A 13,238-nucleotide genomic window follows, 5' to 3' on the forward strand; every position below is an offset into this window, starting at 1 on the left:
GAGATTTTTATGTCAATTAATTCAAATTGATAAAGTTTTTCATTTACTGAAAAACTTTTATCAATCATTTTGAATGGTTTTATATCTATTGAATTTGGTTTTAATTCTTGCATTTAGATCAGTTATTTCCTACTGCTTTTGTCTCTCTTTGTTAAGTCAATTAATGAAAAAGCAGTTTTGCAGTCTTCAGCTATAATTGTGGATATATCTCTGTCATATTTCTGTCTTATCAGTTTTTGCTTTATTTATTTTGAAGCTCTGTTGGTAAGTGCTTATACAATTATACCTGTTATAGCCTCTTAATTGATCTTTTCATCATTCAAATTTCTACCTTAACCCTGTGATATTGTACTGAAATCTATTTCTCTGATATTAATCTAGTTCTTTTCATTACTATTTAAGTAGTATATCTTTTTATTTGAACTTTTTGAAACAAGTTTATTGAGATATGACTGTCATCCACATAATTTACTTGTAGAACATCGAGAGTCTAGTGGTTTGAGTATACCATAAAACTGTGTGAATATTTAGAATATTCACTACAATCAACTTTATAATATTTTTGTTTTTCCTAAAAGAAAATCTGTATCGAATAGAAATATCTCCCTATTCCTATCCCCATAACTCAACCCCAACCAAACACTAACCTATTTGTTGGCTCTATGAACTTGCCTGTTATGGATATTTGACATAAATAATGTCATATAATATGTGATCTTTGTGATTGGCTTCTTTCATTTAGTATAATATTTTCAAAGTTCATGTTATACCATGTACATGTATTTTGTCTCCTTTTTTTTGGCTGAATAAAATTCCAGTTGGTGGATATATCCCATTTTATTTATTTATTCACTGTGTGTAAAATAATGTATATTTGAATGGGAATATGAATATTGGGGATGTATCCATTTCCTGTCTAGTATGAATAAAATTTTCATAAAAATTTCATGTTTTCTTATATGTATGGCTATGTATTTTTTTTTCTTGGACAAGGACCTACATGAAGAATTACTGAATTATGCAGTAGCTCTATGCATAATATTGTGAGAAATTTCCAAACTGTTTTTCAAGGCAGCTGTACTATTTTACAATCCTACCAGCAGTGAATAAGTTTCTGGTTTTTTTATATCCTCACCAACACTGGTTATTTATTAATTTTTTTTATCTTGTTTTACCTTCCTGGTGGGTGAAAAGTGGTATTTCTTTTGTGTTTTTTACTTGCATCTCCAGTAATGTTGAATATCTGTAATAAGGTTATTGTATATATTGAACATTTGTCTATATCTTCATTAAAAAATATCTATTTCAATTTTTCCCTATATCATTATTATTTTTTTTAGTATTTGAGCTCTAAATGTTTTTGAAGTATTCCAGACGCAAGTCTCGTATCATATTTTCTTTTTTGCAAATAGACTCTCCATCCTTTGAGTTATCTTTTACATCACAAAGATTTTCATTTAGATGAAGTCCAATTCACTTGTATGTTTTTGGTTTTGTTGCTTTTGCTTATTGGCATCTTACTCAATACACTATTACTAACCCAATATTGTGAAAAATTTCTTGTATTTGTTTTTTTTTTCTTTTTTTGGTTTTAATCTTGCATTTAGATCTATAATCCATTTTTAGTAACTTTTTGTGTGTGATGTGAGTTAGGGATCCAATTTCATTCTTTAGCATATTATAGTTGAACTGACACCATTTATTTCTTTAAAGTATGTGTTGAAAATCATCCAGGTATAATTTTTTATATTAAAGTTAATCTAATGATACACTTGTATCATATTTTTCTATTCAGTCTGAAATATTCTTCATTCTAATTGGTAGATTTATTTGGTTCACATTTAATGTGACATTTTGATATTATAGAATCAAAATTTAATATATTTTAGCAGTTCTCTATTTATTCATTTTGCTTTTTCTCACTCTTCTACCCTGTTTTCTGTTTTTCTTTGGACTGATTTAGCATTTTTCCCTCTTACTTCCTCTATTCACTTTTTGCTTTTATCCCTTTTCAAATTTTATTGGCTATCCTATGATTAAAACATATATCTTTATTTAATATATCAATAATTTCTAATAAATGAAACACTTTATGTGTTATACAAGAATTTTGAAAACTATATGCTTAATTTCCCTTTTTAATCTCTTATGTGTTTCATAAAAAAATTATGATAAAAAGTATACTTGGCCATTATTCTGCTTCACACACTCAGTTATTTTTCAGAGACATTATAAATATGAAGGCCAATAAAGTTTACTTTTAATTCTCATTTATTGTATTTTCCAACATACATAATTTCATTGTGAATATTAAAATTCCAATACAGTGTAGCATTCCTTTTATGAAAACCTTTAACAACTTTGTAAATGAGATCCTCTAGTAGTGAGCTCCTCAAGTTTTTCTCTGATAATGCTCTATTTCTACTTCATTTTTTTTAGAGAGAGAGAAGAGAGGGAGGGGGAGAGAGAGAGAGAGAGAGAGAGAGAGAGAGAGAGAGAGAGAGAGTGTTAGTTTTTTAATATTTATTTTTTTAGTTTTTGGCGGACACAACATCTTTATTTGTGGTGCTGAGGATCGAACCCAGGCGAGTGCGCTACCGCTTGAGCCACATCCCCAGCCCTCTACTTCATTTTTAAAGGAATTTTTACTATTTAAAACTCTAGATTAACTTTTTGCTGTTATTATTGTTCAACACTACAATTTAAAGGCATTTCTAGATTTTCTATTGTATTTTTTATATTTGTTTCTCTGTATGTTGTCTGGCTTTTCTTTTCTGGTTGCCCTCAAGATTCTCTCTTGGTCTTTGTTTTTAAATATTTAAGTATTATATTTATATGATTTCTTTCATTCTTGCTTTATTTGGTGTTTTCATGACTTGCATGTATGATTTGATACCTGTCCTTCAATATAGAGAAACTTTGATGGGCTAAGCACAGGGGCTCTTGCCTGTAATCCCAGCTTCTCAGGAGCCTGTGGTAGGAGTATCACAAGTTTGAGGCCAGTGCATGCAACTTAGTGACACCCTGTCTCAAAATAAAATGGGTTGTGAATGTAGTTCAATAGGAGATTATTCTTCTGCATTGGATATCCACTACTGAGAGAGAGAGAGAGAGAGAGAGAGAGAGAGAGAGAGAGAGAGAGAGAAAAGAAGAAGAAGAAGAAGAAGGAGGAGGAGGAGGAGGAGGAGGAGGAGGAGGAGGAGGAGGAGGAGGAGGAGGAGGAAAAGGAGGTGGAGGAGAGGGGAAGGGAGGGGAGGGGAGGGGAGGGGAGGAGAGGAGGGAAATTTTGAAATTTGGCCTTTATTTCTTCAATTATTTATTTTTTCCTCATTTATCTCCTCCCTTCTCATTCTTTCTTCTTGAGGAGATGTCAGTTATATGTGTTAGAACTTTACTATTAATATATGGCTATTGTATTCTCTTTTATTTTTCAGTTATGAATTTGTTTAACCTTGTTCATTTTTTTATTCTTTGTAGCTTTTCAAAGCTAATTTCTATTTCCAGTGTCTATCTTTGCATTCACTGGTTCTGCTTTCAGTTATTGAGTTTGCTCTTGAGCCTATAGAAGAAAGTCTTCATATCTGTGTAAGTATGGGACTTTATAATTTGTATTTGAGTTTTTCTTATAGTTTTCTTGTCTCTGCTAAATTTAGCCATCTGTTATTCTATGCTCTTGCACCCCTCCTTTTTTTTAAAATCATAGGACTTCATATATTAATTTTGGTTATATAGGCCTTTCCATTTACATGGATTAAAGAGAAAAGAAAAAAATCTATAAATCCAAAAACATTGATTATACAATGATCACATTTTTATGTCATGCAAAATGAGAATTCAGCAAATCATACTCTGTAAATAATTGTAGGTGCAAGAAAAATAGGAATTATTTTAATTTTTGGAAAATTAGAAAGCATGTTGCATGGGTAAATCTGGAACTGGCAATTGTCACATGGAATATAGCTAATTAAGGTAGTTGTTGGAAATATAAATCATGATTGCTGGGGATGTTTTCTCCCTAAAACTGTGAAAAATAGATTGAATAAGTCAGAAAAGCAAATCAAAATCATTGAACTAAATAAAAGAGAATACCAGGAATTTCTCCATACTCCAAAAATAAAAAATATGGAAGATAGAAAAGTGAAAAAAAAAAAAGAAAAAAAGGAGGATTAATTTGGGAAATCTTTTCTATAGGAATCCTTATGGTTATTATAGAGGTAAAAACTGAGAAATATATTTTTTTCCTGAAAGTTTATTATTTATAGTCTATTTTCTTTGTAAACTTTGTTACATATGTATGAATACTATATATATATATATGTACACACATACATACACACATATTTAAGTTTCTAAGTATAATTACTTTTTAACATAAAAAATATTAAGTGTTAAGTGTCTGGAAAATAAGTCACAGTCTTATAAAATGTGTAAATTGTAAGAGTGATAAAAATTGTCATAAAAATAGGTTATATATAAAGAGAAAATACTTGTAGACTAATTATCTACAAAATTAAAGCTTAGAAAAAATTGGGACAATTTCAAGCTTACATTAAGGCAAAAAGTGTGCCATTCACATTCTCTTTGTGTAAAATAATGTATGTATCAGAAAATAATTATATCTGCATTTCCCTGATTAATAATTTACACAATTATAATTCATTTTAGACCATCCCCTCTATGCAGTGCATGTAGAAAACTCTTGGAATATTACATTTAGATTTTTATCATTTTTGTATATAGACTCATGAGAGGTTTTCACATGTTCTGGAAGTGTTTTGTATTTATTATATATGGGGCATGTTTTATATTTTTCTTGTATATTTTGATATATAGAAATTCCTTTCAAAGGTAGCCGCCTCCAGCAATTCCTTTTTATGATTTTCATCTGTGTTTTGTTTGTTTTCTCAGTAAAGAAATCCATTCCTTTTTTGCAGTTGTGAAACTATTTTGCCTTCTTAAAATTCTACGATTTCCTTTCATATTTAGATTTTAAATCTATATAGAATTAATGTTTGTTTATAATATATAGAAAAAATTTAATTCTCACTTTACAAAAAAAGAATGGATGATAATCAGTAACTCCAAGGCAACATATTTAGAAATATCTTCCCCATTGACTCCCTTATATGTGATTGTGTAGGAGTGAGTCCCTTGTGTATTTGTTCAGCTACATTTGTCTATATATCTTTGACCAACCCTGTACTCTTAATAATTATAACTGCATCATAAATCTTGATATTTTGTACTGAGATTCCTCCCTGTGTATTCTTACATAAAATTAGCTTAGATACTGTTAGTTCCTTTTACTTCCCTTTAACTTTAGGTTAAAATAATTAATTTAAGTAAATATACATGTATGCACATAAATTCACATACTATTGGATATTACTATTAAACAAGTTTGGAAGAATTTTTATTTTGATTATTGACTATTTGAGCAATGAACCTGTATGTCCACCATTTATTTAACTTTTTAAAATTTTTTAGGTATAGTAAAAAATACATTTTTACAGCTTTTTATAGTAAGTTTTCTAGACGACTTGTATTTTTGCTGTCATTCAAACTGGGGTTTTTTTTTCATTATTTTTAATTCAATATATTTTTGCACTAGTGGTTTTGATTTTTGTTAAGCCCATATCTAAACTCTGTGATTAATTCTAATAATTTATTTATGTATTCTATCAATGTGTCTTCATTCATAATGATCATGATCTATACAAAATAACTGAATTTTGGTTGTTGATATTTTTGCTTTCATGTGCGTATGATTTACTTCTTTGCCTCTGTACTGAATATCTAATTTTGAACAGTTATTGGAACAGTCACATATTTCTAGTTCTTAACATTAAAGGGAATATTGTCAAACTTTCACTATGAAATATTGCTTATTACAGTTTTTTGTAGATAGATTTTATCAGATTAATGTATAAAATATTAAAACATTTCTTCAAAGAAACGTGGAAGCCAAAATATAAAAATGACCAATAAATCTTGAGTAATTGTGTTTCTGCCAGAATAGAAATGATAAAAACTATATAGTTGCTATAGTTACTACTTTAAATGATAGATTGTGAAAAATTGTTCTCTCGTTAATTGGTTTTTAGAAATGACATGGACAAATCTCTAGAAAGTATACCTGTAAGTATGGTTTCTAGTGACTTAAATAGGTTTTTCAAAAATGACTTCTCAAAGCCTCATTGAGATTTCTTTATGTTAAACAATTTAATCTATACAATTTCAGGTTCTCGTCCCTAGATTAGGGGGTCTTCCCACTTGAATAAATGCTGGCAGTAAGCAGGAAACATCACAGAAACTCCGATATCCTCTTTTGGAACCTAACATTCCATATATTTACTAATTAAAAATACTTAGAACATCACTTTTTGTTTAAGTCTTTACAAGGTTTTGGGTGAAGTCCAGAATCTAAGAATATTTTTAAAATCTTTAAATAACTTACAAACTAAACTTCTTGTCTCCAAGAAGAATAATTTAAGTATAGGTGATCTCTAAAGGAAACACATTATTGAAAGTGGAAATTTCTGTTTGCCTAATGAAAATAAATCAGAGTGTACTACTACTAATTGTGTCAGTGATGACTGTGTCAAATAGATCTTTAAAAATACATAAGCAATCTACTCCTATTAAGATTATTTTTGAATACTTCTAGCAGGAGCACTTCTGTTTACACTTCTGTTTAAACCACAGATACACCCATGATTATTACTCCTAGCATAATTTTCTTTCTGTTTGGAGTCTTTATGAAATAGAGGTTAAATAAGTTAGTTATGGGAGCAAAAAGGAAAACTACTTTTTGGAACACAGTAGCAGAAAAAGAATCTGCTTCCAGCTACTTCACTTCTTAAATTTATTTCATATGATACTGCACTCTACTTAATTTCCTTTCCAAAAATGTTATTTGATGCTGCTTGTCAATTCTTTAGAACAATCCCATCTCAGGTTTCAATTTGAGACAGAGTGAATTTCTGTTTCTTAAAAAAAATAAAAATAAATAAATAAATAAATAAATTAATAAATAAATAAAGGAAAAGGAAGGGAAAAGCTTTTGGCAGAATACACTCTATGATACTTATTTAAAGTATATGCCATGTTGAAATTGTTCTTATTGTGCCTTGAAATTAGAATGAGTAGACTAAAATATATGTAGAATATACTTTTAATGATAAAATAAGTAAATGGTAGTGGGCTGGGTTATAGCTTAGTGGTATAGTGATTTCCTAGCATGTGTGAGGCACTGGGTTTGATTCTCAGCACCACAAAGTAAAATAAAAATCTACTGACACTAAAAATTATTTTTTTAAAAATAAGAAAATAGTAGTGCCTGGTCAGATTTGGTATCTTATAAATTGATCATGGACTAATAAATAACAGTGTTTTATTAGAAGGAAACATTCAGGGAATATGATAGAAGCCAATTAAATTTATTTATTCTGCTTGGATACTAAAAACCCTACTTTTAATATTTCTAATGTTTTGATTATTCTCCTACAACCTCTCTGCCCTCTTCATATAACTCATCTGATGTTCTAAATTGTAATTTCTATAGCCAGGGTCTTAATCAACATTTAAGTTTGTTTAGACCATTTTCAAATTACAATGAAAGTACCTTCTTTACATTATTAGGTTTTTTATTTCTTTTTGTGATACTGGAGATTGAATCCAGGGGCACTTAACCAATAAGCCACATCCCCATCTTTAAAAAAAAAAAAATATATATATATCAATTTAAAGAGATCTCTGTATGTATATTTTAAAGATGGGGATGTATATATATATATTTTTTTAAAGATAGGGATGTGTATATATATATATATATATATATATATATATATATATATATATATATATATATATGTGTGTGTGTGTGTGTGTGTGTGTGTGTATATATATATATATATATATATATATATATATATATATATATTAAACATGGGGATGTATTTATATATATATATACATATATATATACACATATATATTACATTATATATATATATATATATATATATATATATATATATATATATATATATATATATATATATATATATATAATCTAGAGGCAGAATCTCACTGAGTTGCTTGAGATCTCTTTAAATTGCTAAGGCTGGCTTTGAACTTGTGATCCTCATGCTCAGCTTCCTGAGCCACTGGGATTATAGTAATGTGCCATCACTCCCAGGAAGTTATCAGTATCTTTTTAACAAATGGTTCAGATATTCATGCCATTGTGTTTTATCTAGCTTAAGAAGCCAATATTTACAATCCACCCACACCACCAGTAGCCTACCTAATCTTTTAAAGCATGATTCTATACAGACTTTCTTTAGACTGTTGTCAGCTCTTTGATGACTCTCACCCTTCTCAAAAAAAAAAACTTATAATGAGATTAAATAATGCCTGAAATACAGTAAGCATTCAGTAAACTGTGGCTATTAATAGTAATAGTGGTACCATTTTCTTCTCTTCTAATAAGTTTTAGAAAGTTCAGAGACTTCACCTATTTGAACTTTTAAACCACAGATACACCCATGATTATCCCCTTGTTTCCTCATTGGAAAGCTCATTTCATTGTGTTGTGTCCATACTCATTAAAAATGAATAAGTAAAAAAGAACTTTTGTGTTTTTTGAGTTAACTTGACTTCTTCAATATCTGTACTTTTGTCCTAAGTATAGGCTCTGGTATTGCCTGTTAAAATTTAAGGAGTCTATTCTGCTCATGACATGGCTTTCTTCATTTGAAAACAGCCATGATCATATTCCTGAATCCCCATCAATCAAATACCAACAGTACGTACATAGTTTCAACATTGCTTGTTGAAAAATTCAACAATAAAGTTGACAAGATATAAATTCATCAGATTGTCTGCTTTCAAAAAATTAGGATCATACAGAAATAATAAGAGTGAATTTCCTTGATCAATGTGGGATATTTCATCTGTGCAGTTTGCTTCTCTATTAGGGAAAACCATGTGAATTATTTTCTGTAGCTTAGTTGTTTGTAGCTGACTCTCACATTTGTGTTCCTTTAACTGTCACTCAAATTCTCTCTACTTGCTTCTACCATCTGAATTTTCAAATAGTATTCAGTCTCCATAACATTCTTCTATCCATTATTTCCCTCTGACTTGTACTAGTAACCTATTTTATTATAATCTTTCTTTTCCATTTCAATATAATTCATTTATTCATCAAATCTATCTATCGACCACTCCCTTCTCTTTTCCCATTCAACTTAACACTCATTCAATTGGCAAAGTTTTCCAAATACACTCTTCTTTAAGATATGTTGTAATTCTTGGTTATTTTGTGAATTCTGATACTTTAAAGGTCAAACATCATTTTATGAAAAAACAACTCATGAATTCAACTAAAGTATGATTAAATAATCAAGCTTTTAAGGTGATACTACTTCACTTTACCCACCACAGGGTTTTAAGTTAATTTACTGAGCAGATAGTATGTGGAATTCAGCTGTACGAGAAGAAATTATAAGTAAGGTACTAGAAATTTTAGTCAAGCAGATGTGCTTCATCTCAAAACAACCTTGAAACTGCAAACAGGTTGATTTTATTTTTAAATTTAGGTTTGCATGAGTCTTTGGGAATCTGAAATGAATTTTTCCCAAATGAACGATCGCAGCTTGTTTCTTCAAATTAGTTCACAATTTACAATTTAACCTATTCTACATGTGAAACACTGTGTAATTCCAATAAGAAAAAAATAATAATTTAATTGTCCAGTCACAAATTTATTTACCTGAAAGTAATTAATGTAAGATTGATAGGTGTCTCATTTTTCTGGTGACTTAAATCTTTTAAGCCACAGAGTTATACTGAGATACATGCCTTGAACATTGAAATCATTTATAAGACAAACAGATCACTGCAGCAATGAGGAACTATGCACCATCTAAAACCAAGGTGTAGTAACAGGCTATCCTCAATATTGCAAGTGCCCTGTCAGTTATGTTCTTCCAGAGTGGCAGCAAAACAGAATCTCGGTGGTAACAACAGACTTGGAATAAGAAGAGGAAATTTCCAGCATGCCTTGTACTCATGGGCTACTACATAGGCTGCTCTATGACTTACAGTTTAAGCTCTATAAAGAAGGATCACACAGCAATGGGAGGGGTCTCCTGGGCACAGAATCAGAGGCTCAGAGTGAAAACTGAGCACAAGTAACAAGGGATGCAGAGAGAGGAGCCAGGTGTAAGGAAGGGAAGCCATATTCTCCAGCTCTGAGCTGCTGTGCTGCATGCTGAGGGAATGGGCTAAACTATTGCTGATGTGACCAAGGAGAAGGCAACCTTCTCTCACTAATTAGACTCCACCCTTGCGCTGAAACTCTTAGGAAGAAGGAATGCATTTTTCAAAACAAAGAGGCAACATCCTGTGCAGAAACAGAAAAAGAAGAATGAGAGAAAAAAAAATACAAGGATGTCCCAAGGTCCAGAATTGATTTTTAAACATATTTTAGTTGTAGATGGACATACTTTTATTTTGTTTATTTAGTTTTATGTGGTGATACAGATTGAACGCAGTGTCCTACATGGCTAGGTAAGCACTCTACCCCTGAGCTACAGCCCCAGACTTGAGAATTGATTTTTGAAAGCTGTGTGATGTTGGGAATATTTCTTTTTCTTAATCTCTACCACTTCCATAAAATATAACTAACTATACTGCTTCTGTGTAACTTGCAGAGTTATGAGATTCAAATGAGATGAGAAAATAAATACACATGTTATAAATGTAAATCACTATAAAAATATAAGATATACACCGAAGAACAAAGTTCACGTTTCTGATAATATCTTTTGATACATATATACACATATATATATTAAGCAAATTTCCTTATGCAGCTAAAACCAACACAATTTATTAAAACAATAATTATATGCATGTACATTTTAAGCATACCTATTTTATAAATTGGAATTATTACTGCAATTGTATAAAACAATGATACTTATACGTTTAAAATTATTCACTTACTAATCTGAACTATGGCTCATTTAAACTTGATTATTTAAATACTAATTCTTAGCCATAAATATTAGTTTTTTATTTCCATCTCTCCAATACCTGTACTTCAGTCAAAACCCTACATGAGGCCAGTTGGAACTCAAGATTCTGAACTATTCTTGATTATAAGAAGGAATGAAAATCAAAACTACTCTAAGATATCATCTCACTCCAGTCAGAATGGCAGCTATTATGAAGACAAACAACAATAAGTGTTGGCAAGGATGTGGGCAAAAAGGTACACTCATACATTGCTGGTGGGACTGCAAATTGGTGCAGCCAAGATGGAAAACAACATGAATATTCCTTTGAAAACTGAGAATTGAACCACCATTTGACCCAGCTATCCCTCTCCTGGGTCTATACCCAAAGGACTTAAAAGCAGCATACTACAGTGATACAGCCACATCAATGTTTATAGCAGCCCAATTCACAATAGCTAAACTGTGGAAGCAACTCAAATGCCCTTCAATAGATGAATAGATAAAAAATGTGGAATATACACACAATGGAATTTTAAAGAGAATAAAATCATGGCATTAGCAGGGAAATGCATGGCATTGGAGAAGATAATGCTAAGTGAAGTTAGCCAATCCCAAAAAAACAAATACCAAATGTTTTCTCTGATATAAGGAGGTTGACTCATAGTGGGGTGGGGTAGGGGAACATGGGAGGAATAGATGAACTCTAGATAGGACAGAGGGGTGGGAGGGAAAGGGAGGGGGCAGAAGATTAACAAGGATAGTGAAATGTGATAGATATAATTATCCAAAATACACTATGAAGACACAAATTAGTGTCAACATACTTTATATACAACCAGAGATATGAAAAATTATGCTGTATAAGTGTAATAAGAATTGTAATACATTCCACTGTCATCTATTTTTTTAAAAAAACAATATTTTTTTAAAGAAGGAACAGCCCTAATACATGTTTTTTTGTTTAGATGTCTTGGCTTTCCTTTTCTGTCCTTCAGCTGTCCAGGGAGAATTTCTTTGTCAAGTTTTGGGCATAGAGTCCTTGGGACCTGGCTGTTTGCTCCCCAATCTCGGGGAGCTTGCCTCTTCCATTTCCGGGTGTTTTCTCCCAACCTGTTTTAAATGCATGCTTAACCTCCTACTCCATCAGAGCACCCAGTATCAAGCACTCCATAAATCCCCAAGCTTTCTGTACAATTTCCATAACTTCTGATGAGAACTAAAACACAGCATGTTTGCTAGAGATTTTCTTGGAAGAAAAAAGTTTTACCTGAAACCTAAGTTTTACACTTATTTACCTTGTACTAAATTTTTGAATCTTTTTGTGTAGAAGGACATAAATGACAACCACATAGATTCTGATGCCAGGTACAATCCCTGTTTTTCCATCTCAGACAGACATAATTAATGTTTCCTTCTGTATTGACCAAACTTCACAAAAGTTAGACTGTCTTGTCTTCATTTGTTCCAAATTCCACTGTCAGCATCTTTTTCAATTCCTTTGATCTCTTTTCTGATTCAGTGCTGATTCCTACAATCCATCAGCCCAGTCTTTTCAAACAAATCATTATGCTCTTACAGTGTTATTAGACGTAATGCCTAAATCCATCTAATGCAAAAGGGATGTAGGGATATGTATATATACATATACATTAACATGTGAATATACATGTCCATGCACATAAACATGAATATAATTATATAACTATTGCACATAGATTCATTTTTTATATTTACATATGTATGTATGTGAATATATAGATATACATGTTATATTCTTTCCTTAGAAACTTAGAACTCTAAAGATAAAACATCATGTATTGTAATTACTAAGAGAAGCACAAAATTCAAAAATAAATTTTAAATGTCTGCTGACCCTTAGAAGAGCTGTTCTTGGAAAAGGGCCAAGTACAAGCCCACATTAGTCTTGGCAATGACAAATGCTGTCTGCTTGTCATTTTGCAAAAATTAGAATTGATTGAACCTGCCCTTTTATGGAAACAATAATGATAGTGTATCCACCAAGGGCAGATGTATGTAAAATTGTAGTTTGAAATTAGCAAAACTCAGTTCTTCATTTTTACATTAGATACACATAAAAAAGTGAAAATATCTCAGTTTCTTCTCTGAAAGTGCTTTCATAGCAAAAGTTAGCTGTTTTGCTTTTTATATCTGATAAATGTAATGTCATCAGAATAAAAACCTTCTGAA

The sequence above is a fragment of the Ictidomys tridecemlineatus genome, unplaced genomic scaffold (assembly GCF_052094955.1).
Source record: "Ictidomys tridecemlineatus isolate mIctTri1 unplaced genomic scaffold, mIctTri1.hap1 Scaffold_54, whole genome shotgun sequence".
NCBI lineage: Eukaryota > Metazoa > Chordata > Mammalia > Rodentia > Sciuridae > Ictidomys > Ictidomys tridecemlineatus.